Here is a 10,880-nt window from a genome sequence, read left to right as displayed (position 1 = left end):
CACCAGCAGCGACACTTTTGCGTACTCTGAGGGGCCCTGTGCCAGTGACGTCGCCAACGAGTATGCCCCCCCCCACCTGATGAAGGAACCTGCACTTTCATCTGCACCTTCCTCTTTTCCCTGTGTAAGGTGGTATAACATGCGGGAAGGGGAACCTTACTTTCAGCAGGGTCAGATTCTGGCTGTGTAGAGTACAAGGGGAATGTAGTGGTCTAGGTCAATGTACCAGCAGACTCATCTAGCAGTGGCTGGGCAATGGGCAGGATGAGGAGGAAACAGATATAGGGCCAAAGAATAAAGTAGGCTAAATGCAGTTCAAAATTGGTAACAGGACTAAACAGGCGGCATTGCTTTGTTCAGTGGAGTAGCAAACCCAAGAGCAGCAGACACTGTTTCAAGGGCCTAACCACACTAGTAGGCCAAATGCAGTTTAATATCTGATAGTATAGGCCGAAAGCCAGAATGTGGAAGCTCAGCTTTGTTCAGTTGAGGACAACACCAGGCAGGGGCAGATACCTTTACTAGGCCGGAACAGCCAATTTCATTTTTAAAAATCGTAATTTGGAACAGAAGGTTGAAGCTCAGCTTTATTCAGTTGAGGACAACACCAGGCAGGGGCAGACACCTTTAGTAGGCCGGAACAGCCAATTTCATTTTTAAAAATCGTCATTTGGAACAGAAGGTTGAAGCTCAGCTTTATTCAGTTGAGGACAACACCAGGCAGGGGCAGACACCTTTAGTAGGCCGGAACAGCCAATTTTTTTAAAAAAACAGCAGTTAATAAGAGGCAGAAGGTAGAAGCTCAGCTTTATTCAGTTGAGGACAACACCAGGCAGGGGCAGACACCTTTACTAGGCCGGAACAGCCAATTTCATTTTTAAAAATCGTCATTTGGAACAGAAGGTTGAAGCTCAGCTTTATTCAGTTGAGGACAACACCAGGCAGGGGCAGACACCTTTAGTAGGCCGGAACAGCCAATTTCATTTTTAAAAATCGTCATTTGGAACAGAAGGTTGAAGCTCAGCTTTATTCAGTTGAGGACAACACCAGGCAGGGGCAGACACCTTTAGTAGGCCAGAACTGCCAATTTCATTTTTAAAAATCGTTATTTTGGAACAGAAGGTTGAAGCTCAGCTTTATTCAGTTGAGGACAACACCAGGCAGGGGCAGACACCTTTACTAGGCCGGAACAGCCAATTTCATTTTTAAAAATCGTCATTTGGAACAGAAGGTTGAAGCTCAGCTTTATTCAGTTGAGGACAACACCAGGCAGGGGCAGACACCTTTAGTAGGCCGGAACAGCCAATTTCATTTTTAAAAATCGTTATTTTGGAACAGAAGGTTGAAGATCAGCTTTATTCAGTTGAGGACAACACCAGGCAGGGGCAGACACCTTTAGTAGGCCGGAACAGCTCATTTTTAAAAAAAACAGCAGTTAATAAGAGGCGGAAGGTAGAAGCTCAGCTTTATTCAGTTGCAGCTTCTTGGCAATAATATAAAGAAGACGCGACAGGACAACACTCGGTGGATGCCATATCTGTGTTTTCAATGGAAAAAAAAAAACCTTTCAGTTAACTACTTGCAGGAGAAAGTTTTTGTAGCTGGTGGCCAATTTTTTTCAAAAAAAGCAGTTAATAAGAGGCCGAAGGTAGAAGCTCAGCTTTATTCAGTTGCAGCTTCTTGGCAATAATATAAAGAAGACGCGACAGGACAACACTCGGTGGATGCCATATCTGTGTTTTCAATGGAAAAAAACCTTTCAGTTAACTACTTGCAGGAGAAAGTTTTTGTAGCTGGTGGCCAATTTTTTTCAAAAAAAGCAGTTAATAAGAGGCCGAAGGTAGAAGCTCAGCTTTATTCAGTTGCAGCTTCTTGGCAATAATATAAAGAAGACGCGACAGGACAACACTCGGTGGATGCCATATCTGTGTTTTCAATGGAAAAAAAAAAACCTTTCAGTTAACTACTTGCAGGAGAAAGTTTTTGTAGCTGGTGGCCAATTTTTGTACTGTACCAGTTTTTTGTTGTATGTGTTTTTGTTTTTAATGTTAAAATGTCTGCATTTGATATCTCTCCAGTATTTTCTTTTTTATAAGCAAAATACTGCAGTTTTACATCGGTTACATGGATACACAGGCAGCTTGGTGGTCAGTGGAGGAGTATTGCAAGGAGTGACCGCAGACAGGCTATCAAAGGCCTAAAATAACAAACAATAGGCTCATGGCAGTTTTACATCGGTTACATGGATACACGGGCAGGCAGCTTGGTGGTCAGTGGAGGAGTATTGCAAGGAGTGACCGCAGACAGGCTATCAAAGGCCTAAAATAACAAACAATAGGCTCATGGCAGTTTTACATCGGTTACATGGATACACGGGCAGGCGGCTTGGTGGTCAGTGGAGGAGTATTTAAAGTAGGGACCGCAGACAGGCTATCAAAGGCCTAAAATAACAAACAATAGGCTCATGGCAGTTTTACATCGGTTACATGGATACACGGGCAGGCAGCTTGGTGGTCAGTGGAGGAGTATTTAAAGTAGGGACCTCAGACAGGCTATCAAAGGCCTAAAATAGCAAACAATAGGCTCATGGCAGTTTTACATCGGTTACATGGATATACGGGCAGGCAGCTTGGTGGTCAGTGGAGAAGTATTGCAAGGAGTGACCGCAGACAGGCTATCAAAGGCCTAAAATAACAAACAATAGGCTCATGACAGTTTTACATCGGTTACATGGATACACGGGCAGGCAGCTTGGTGGTCAGTGGAGGAGTATTTAAAGTAGGGACCGCAGACAGGCTATCAAAGGCCTAAAATAACAAACAATAGGCTCATGGCAGTTTTACATCGGTTACATGGATGCACGGGCAGGCAGCTTGGTGGTCAGTGGAGGAGTATTTAAAGTAGGGACCGCAGACAGGCTATCAAAGGCCTAAAATAACAAACAATAGGCTCATGGCAGTTTTACATCGGTTACATGGATACACGGGCAGGCAGCTTGGTGGTCAGTGGAGGAGTATTGCAAGGAGTGACCGCAGACAGGCTATCAAAGGCCTAAAATAACAAACAATAGGCTCATGACAGTTTTACATCGGTTACATGGATACACGGGCAGGCAGCTTGGTGGTCAGTGGAGGAGTATTTAAAATAGGGACCGCAGACAGGCTATCAAAGGCCTAAAATAACAAACAATAGGCTCATAGCAGTTTTACATAGGTTACATGGATACACGGGCAGGCAGCTTGGTGGTCAGTGGAGGAGTATTGCAAGGAGTGACCGCAGACAGGCTATCAAAGGCCTAAAATAACAAACAATAGGCTCATGGCAGTTTTACATCGGTTACATGGATACACGGGCAGGCAGCTTGGTGGTCAGTGGAGGAGTATTGCAAGGAGTGACCGCAGACAGGCTATCAAAGGCCTAAAATAACAAACAATAGGCTCATGGCAGTTTTACATCGGTTACATGGATACACGGGCAGGCAGCTTGGTGGTCAGTGGAGGAGTATTTAAAGTAGGGACCGCAGACAGGCTATCAAAGGCCTAAAATAACAAACAATAGGCTCATGGCAGTTTTACATCGGTTACATGGATACACGGGCAGGCAGCTTGGTGGTCAGTGGAGGAGTATTTAAAGTAGGGACCGCAGACAGGCTATCAAAGGCCTAAAATAACAAACAATAGGCTCATGGCAGTTTTACATCGGTTACATGGATACACAGGCAGCTTGGTGGTCAGTGGAGGAGTATTGCAAGGAGTGTCTGTCCCAGTACTCCCAAAATATAAATAGATGTTAATGTCTCGCAAAACAACCAAAAAAAAAAAAGGTGGCATACTTAGGTACAGGGGTGGGCTCATCTGCTGAGTTTCTGACATAGTAATTTGGCAGTAACTATTTAATGGTGCCAATATAGGACACAGACACAGACTACTTTAAGTTGCATCATAGATGTCTACAAAGTTGTATTGTCAGTGCCAGACATTGAATGATGTCAGCGAATAGACTAAAGATTGGTGGAGCTGTGCGACATAATTTTGCACGTGGTAGAGCACAGTTTGAGCTGGGGGAGGGGGAACTCTCTTGAGGCCGGCGGGACCGCCCCAGGGCCCCTCATGTTACAACGGTGTGTCTGACGTTGGGTGCGCACCACCACCGCCAGAGACACTACATTGTACTATGAGGGACCCAGTGGCAGTGCCGTCGACCAAAAGCGGCCACACCCACCTCTTCAGACAAACAGCAGTCTCACGGGTGCTTGCGCCAAGTCGCGATACCACGGCCCCGTGTGGGGAGTTTGGCCATTTAGGGAGGTGTAAACATGTCGTATGCTGTACAGTCAGCTGCAGCAAATTAGACATTAGAAAAGTAATTCACAGGCAAGAGCTTTTCATAGGAAAGCTAGGTGTCGGCCGGGCAAGGTGGGGCAAAAGATTTCGAAATCCAGTTGTGGTTCATTTTAATGAATGTTAGATCGTCAACATTTTGGGTAGCCAGACGAGTCCTTTTTTCGGTTAATATTGAACCTGCAGCACTGAATACTCTTTCTGATAGGACACTTGCTGCCGGGCAAGCAAGCTCCTGCAATGCATATTCTGCCAATTCTGGCCAGGTGTCTAATTTTGATGCCCAGTAATCAAATGGGAATGACGGTTGAGGGAGAACATCGATAAGGGATGAAAAATAGTTAGTAACCATACTGGACAAATGTTGTCTCCTGTCACTTTCAATTGATGCAGCAGTACCTGTCCTGTCTGCGGTCATAGCAAAATCACTCCACAACCTGGTCAGAAAACCCCTCTGTCCAATGCCACTTCTGATGTGTGCACCCCTAACACTCCTAGTCTGCTGCCCCCTGGAGCTCGTGTGAGAACGATCACGTGCGCTGTGTGCTGGGAATGCCTGAAGCAAACGGTCAACAAGAGTTGATTGTTTGGTTGCTAATATTAGTTCCAAGTTCTCATGTGGCATAATATTTTGCAATTTGCCTTTATAGCGTGGATCAAGGAGGCAGGCCAACCAGTAATCGTCATCGTTCATCATTTTCGTAATGCGTGTGTCCCTTTTTAGGATACGTAAGGCATAATCCGCCATGTGGGCCAAAGTTCCAGTTGTCAAATCTCCGGTTGTGATTGGTTGAGGGGCAGTTTCAGGCAAATCTACGTCACTTGTGTCCCTCAAAAAACCAGAACCCGGCCTTGCCACGCAACCAATTTCTAGTGCCCCCGGGAAAGCTTCCACATTAAAAATATACTCATCCCCATCATCCTCCTCGTCCTCCACCTCCTCTTCGCCCGCTACCTCGTCCTGTACACTGCCCTGACCAGACAATGGCTGACTGTCATCAAGGCTTTCCTCTTCCTCTGGTGCAGACGCCTGCTCCTTTATGTGCGTCAAACTTTGCATCAGCAGACGCATTAGGGGGATGCTCATGCTTATTACGGCGTTGTCTGCACTAACCAGCTGTGTGCATTCCTCAAAACACTGAAGGACTTGACACATGTCTTGTATCTTGGACCACTGCACACCTGACAACTCCATGTCTGCCATCCTACTGCCTGCCTGTGTATGTGTATCCTCCCACAAAAACATAACAGCCCGCCTCTGTTGGCACAGTCTCTGAAGCATGTGCAGTGTTGAGTTCGACCTTGTTGCAACGTCTATGATTAGGCGATGCTGGGGAAGGTTCAAAGACCGCTGATAGGTCTGCATACGGCTGGCGTGTACAGGCGAACGTCGGATATGTGAGCAAAGTCCACGCACTTTGAGGAGCAGGTCGGAGAACCCAGGATAAGTTTTCAATAAGCACTGCACCACCAGGTTTAAGGTGTGAGCCAGGCAAGGAATGTGTTTCAGTTGGGAAAGGGAGATGGCAGCCATGAAATTCCTTCCGTTATCACTCACTACCTTGCCTGCCTCAAGATCTACTGTGCCCAGCCACGACTGCGTTTCTTGTTGCAAGAACTCGGACAGAACTTCCGCGGTGTGTCTGTTGTCGCCCAAACACTTCATAGCCAATACAGCCTGCTGACGCTTGCCAGTAGCTGGCCCATAATGGGACAACTGGTGTGCAACAGTGTCATCTGCCGATGGAGTGGTTGGCCGACTGCGGTCTGTGGAAGAGCTGTAGCTTCTGCAGGAGGATGAGGAGGAGGAGGAGGAGGGGGTGCGAACGCCTACAGCCAACTGTTTCCTAGACCGTGGGCTAGGCACAACTGTCCCGAAATTGATGTCCCCTGTGGACCCTGCATCCACCACATTCACCCAGTGTGCCGTGATGGACACATAACGTCCCTGGCCATGCCTACTGGTCCATGCATCTGTAGTCAGGTGCACCTTTGTACTCACAGATTGCCTGAGTGCATAGACGATGCGCTGTTTAACGTGCTGGTGCAGGGCTGGGATGGCTTTTCTTGAAAAAAAGTGTCGACTGGGTAGCTCGTATCGTGGTTCAGCGTACTCCATCAGGGCTTTGAAAGCTTCGCTTTCAACTAACCGGTAGGGCATCATCTCTAACGAGATTAGTCTACCTATGTGGGCGTTAAAACCCTGTGTACGCGGATGCGAGGATAAGTACTTCCTTTTCCTAACCAGAGTCTCATGTAGTGTGAGCTGAACTGGAGAGATGGAGATCGTGGAACTTGCGGGTGTGCCGGTGGACCTGGCAGACTGAGAGACGGTTGGAGACGGTATTGTTTCCGCCGGTGCCCTAGATGCAATATTTCCTCCTACAAAACTGGTGATTCCCTGACCCTGACTGCTTTTGGCTGGCAAAGAAACCTGCACAGATACTGCCGGTGGTGCGGAAAATGGTGGCCTTACAGTGACGGAAGGGATGTTGCGTTGCTGACTAGCTTCATTGGCCGAGGGTGCTACAACCTGAAGGGATGTTTGGTAGTTAGTCCAGGCTTGAAAATGCATGGTGGTTAAGTGTCTATGCATGCAACTAGTATTGAGACTTTTCAGATTCTGACCTCTGCTTAAGCTAGTTGAACATTTTTGACAGATGACTTTGCGCTGATCAATTGGATGTTGTTTAAAAAAATGCCAGACTGCACTCTTCCTAGCATTGGATCCCTTTTCAGGGATTGCAGACTGAGCTTTAACCGGATGGCCACGCTGTCCTCCAACAGGTTTTGGCTTTGACACGCGTTTTGGGCCAGATACGGGCCCGGCAGATGGAACCTGTTGCGATGTTGATGCCTGCTGCGGCCCCTCCTCCACCTCCGCTTCTGAACTACTGCTGCCTGCACCCTGTTCCCCCAATGGCTGCCAATCGGGGTCAACAACTGGGTCATCTATTACCTCCTCTTCGAGCTCGTGTGCAACTTCGTCTGTGTCACTGTGTCGGTCAGTGGTATAGCGTTCGTGGCGGGGCAACATAGTCTCATCAGGGTCTGATTGCGGATCAGTACCCTGAGAGGGCAATGTTGTGGTCTCAGTCAAAGGAGCAGCATAGTACTCTGGCTGTGGCTGTGCATCAGTGCACTCCATGTCAGAATCTACTTCTAATGGGCATGGCCTGTTAAGTGTTTCACTTTCTAAGCCAGGGACGGTATGTGTAAAGAGCTCCATGGAGTAACCCGTTGTGTCGCCTGCTGCATCCTTCTCTCTTGTTGTTGTTTTTGCTGAGGAGGACAAGGAAGCGACTTGTCCCTGACCGTGAACATCCACAAGCGACGTTCTGCTTTTACATTTACCAGTTTCAGAAGAGGAGGCAAAAGAGCTAGAGGCTGAGTCTGCAATGTAAGCCAAAACTTGCTGTTGCTGCTCCGGCTTTAAAATCGGTTTTCCTAATCCCAGAAAAGAAAGCTTTCGAGGCCTTGTGTAGCCAGACGACGAAACAGCCTCCACAGCTCCAGACTTAGGTGGAATATTTTTATCCCCATGACCACCTGATGCTCCACTACCACTACCATCATTACCAGCTGACAATGAACGCCCACGGCCACGACCTCTTGCACCAGACTTCCTCATTGTTTGAAAAACTTAACCAAATTAACTTTATTTGTTGCTGTCAAACAACTTACACGGTGAGCTATAACTTCAGTATGATTTCAATATCCCTTAACAGGTTGGTGAGACCACAAGGAAAATCAGGCACAATGTTACACACTCTGTTTTCTGTGGCACCAAATCACAGAGATGACATACACGCAGGACTGTCACTCAAGCACAAATGTCAATATTAATCTCCCACCTATTTTTTTTTTTTTTTCCTCAGGGAGACTTTAGAAACCAAATAAGATAAAATGTTTTTTTCAGGGACAATTTAGAAACCAAATAATAATAAAAAAAAAAAAAAAGGCTTTCTATGGCCCACTGAGTGAGAGATGGCACACACAGGAGTGGCACACAAGCCCTGACTGAGGCCAATATTTTTCTCCCACTGATTGATGTAGTGTTTTTTTTTAAGGTAGATTTTAGAACCCAAATCAAGGAAAAAAATAAATAGGCTTTCTATGGCCCACTGAGTGAGAGATGGCACACACAGGAGTGACACACAAGCCCTGACTGAGGCCAATATTTTTCTCCCACTGATTGATGGAGTTTTTTTTTTTAAGGTAGATTTTCGAACCCAAATCAAGGAAAAAAATAAATAGGCTTTCTATGGCCCACTGAGTGAGAGATGGCACACACAGGAGTGACACACAAGCCCTGACTGAGGCCAATATTTTTCTCCCACTGATTGATGTAGTGTTTTTTTGTTAAGGTAGATTTTCGAACCCAAATCAAGGAAAAAAATAAATAGGCTTTCTATGGCCCACTGAGTGAGAGATGGCACACACAGGAGTGGCACACAAGCCCTGACTGAGGCCAATATTTTTCTCCCACTGATTGATGTAGTGTTTATTTTTAAGGTAGATTTTCGAACCCAAATCAAGGAAAAAAATAAATAGGCTTTCTATGGCCCACAATTTGAGAGAGAGAGGTGGCACACCCAGGAGTCAAGACTGGCACACAAGCTGAAAGGGCAATATTAATCTCCCACTGTTTTTTTTTATTTTATTTTTTTTCTCAGGGAGACTTTAGAAACCAAATAAGATAAAATGTTTTTTTCAGGGACAATTTAGAAACCAAATAATAAAATTAAAAAAAAAAAAGGCTTTCTATGGCCCACTGAGTGAGAGATGGCACACACAGGAGTGGCACACAAGCCCTGACTGAGGCCAATATTTTTCTCCCACTGATTGATGGAGTTTTTTTTTTAAGGTAGATTTTCGAACCCAAATCAAGCAAAAAAATAAATAGGCTTTCTATGGCCCACTGAGTGAGAGATGGCACACACAGGAGTGGCACACAAGCCCTGACTGAGGCCAATATTTTTCTCCCACTGATTGATGTAGTGTTTATTTTTAAGGTAGATTTTATAACCCAAATCAAGCAAAAAAATAAATAGGCTTTCTATGGCCCACTGAGTGAGAGATGGCACACACAGGAGTGACACACAAGCCCTGACTGAGGCCAATATTTTTCTCCCACTGATTGATGTAGTGTTTTTTTGTTAAGGTAGATTTTCGAACCCAAATCAAGGAAAAAAATAAATAGGCTTTCTATGGCCCACTGAGTGAGAGATGGCACACACAGGAGTGGCACACAAGCCCTGACTGAGGCCAATATTTTTCTCCCACTGATTGATGTAGTGTTTATTTTTAAGGTAGATTTTCGAACCCAAATCAAGGAAAAAAATAAATAGGCTTTCTATGGCCCACTGAGTGAGAGATGGCACACACAGGAGTGGCACACAAGCCCTGACTGAGGCCAATATTTTTCTCCCACTGATTGATGTAGTGTTTATTTTTAAGGTAGATTTTCGAACGCAAATCAAGCAAAAAAATAAATAGGCTTTCTATGGCCCACTGAGTGAGAGATGGCACACACAGGAGTGGCACACAAGCCCTGACTGAGGCCAATATTTTTCTCCCACTGATTGATGTAGTGTTTTTTTTTTAAGGTAGATTTTCGAACCCAAATCAAGGAAAAAAAATAAATAGGCTCTCTATGGCCCACTGAGTGAGAGATGGCACACACAGGAGTGACACACAAGCCCTGACTGAGGCCAATATTTTTCTCCCACTGATTGATGGAGTTTTTTTTTTAAGGTAGATTTTCGAACCCAAATCAAGGAAAAAAAATAAATAGGCTTTCTATGGCCCACTGAGTGAGAGATGGCACACACAGGAGTGACACACAAGCCCTGACTGAGGCCAATATTTTTCTCCCACTGATTGATGTAGTGTTTTTTTGTTAAGGTAGATTTTCGAACCCAAATCAAGGAAAAAAATAAATAGGCTTTCTATGGCCCACTGAGTGAGAGATGGCACACACAGGAGTGGCACACAAGCCCTGACTGAGGCCAATATTTTTCTCCCACTGATTGATGTAGTGTTTTTTTGTTAAGGTAGATTTTCGAACCCAAATCAAGGAAAAAAATAAATAGGCTTTCTATGGCCCACAATTTGAGAGAGAGAGGTGGCACACCCAGGAGTCAAGACTGGCACACAAGCTGAAAGGGCAATATTAATCTCCCACTGTTTTTTTTTTATTTTTTATTTTTTCTCAGGGAGACTTTAGAAACCAAATAAGATAAAATGTTTTTTTCAGGGACAATTTAGAAACCAAATAATAAAATAAAATAAAAAAAAGGCTTTCTATGGCCCACTGAGTGAGAGATGGCACACACAGGAGTGGCACACAAGCCCTGACTGAGGCCAATATTTTTCTCCCACTGATTGATGGAGTTTTTTTTTTAAGGTAGATTTTCGAACCCAAATCAAGCAAAAAAATAAATAGGCTTTCTATGGCCCACTGAGTGAGAGATGGCACACACAGGAGTGGCACACAAGCCCTGACTGAGGCCAATATTTTTCTCCCACTGATTGATG

The 10,880-nt window shown here is 45.3% G+C and overlaps 1 long non-coding RNA gene across 1 annotated transcript; it reads left to right on the top strand.

Moving 5' to 3' along the window:
- Positions 1–9,721: 9,721 nt before the first annotated feature.
- LOC143818494 (uncharacterized) lies at positions 9,722–10,585 on the top strand. Its single transcript, XR_013224574.1, has 2 exons — positions 9,722–9,800; positions 10,397–10,585. It is a non-coding gene; the product is annotated as an uncharacterized LOC143818494 (long non-coding RNA).
- The last annotated feature ends 295 nt before the right edge of the window (positions 10,586–10,880 follow it).

Source organism: Ranitomeya variabilis, chromosome 3 (genome assembly GCF_051348905.1).
Source record: "Ranitomeya variabilis isolate aRanVar5 chromosome 3, aRanVar5.hap1, whole genome shotgun sequence".
Taxonomy (NCBI): domain Eukaryota; kingdom Metazoa; phylum Chordata; class Amphibia; order Anura; family Dendrobatidae; genus Ranitomeya; species Ranitomeya variabilis.
The sequence above is the reverse complement of the archived record's forward strand: the minus strand, read 5'-3'. Positions and strand labels throughout refer to the sequence as shown.